Consider the following 496-nt stretch of genomic DNA (forward strand, 5'->3'; position numbering starts at 1 on the left):
TACTCCCTTGAGAATTTCTTGTAATGGTGGTCGTGTGGTAGTGAACTCCCGCAGTTTTTGTTTGTCTGAGAAATATACTATTTACCCTTCATTTCAGAAGGATAACCTTGCAGGCTAGATTATTCTTGGCTGACAATCTCTGTCTTTAATATTTTGAATATATCATCCCATTCCTTTCTGGCTTTTAGGGTTTGTGATGAGAAGTCTGATGTTAGCCTTATTGGGGCTCCCTTATAGGTGATTTGACGCTTCTCTCTTGCAGCTTTTAAGATTCTCTCTTTGTCTTTGAGTTTTGCCAATTTGACTATAACATGTCTTGGAGAAGACCTTTTAGGGTTGAGTACTTTTGGAGATCATTGAGCTTCCTGGATCTGAAGATCTGTGATTTTTCCTATACCTAGGAAGTTTTCTGCCACTATTTTAATTAACATGTTTTCAATTCGATCTCCTTTTTCCTCCCCTTCTGGAATACCCATGACTCGGATATTTGAGTATG

This window comes from Galeopterus variegatus, unplaced genomic scaffold, assembly GCF_000696425.1.
Source record: "Galeopterus variegatus unplaced genomic scaffold, G_variegatus-3.0.2 Scaffold545, whole genome shotgun sequence".
NCBI classification, from domain to species: Eukaryota; Metazoa; Chordata; class Mammalia; order Dermoptera; family Cynocephalidae; genus Galeopterus; species Galeopterus variegatus.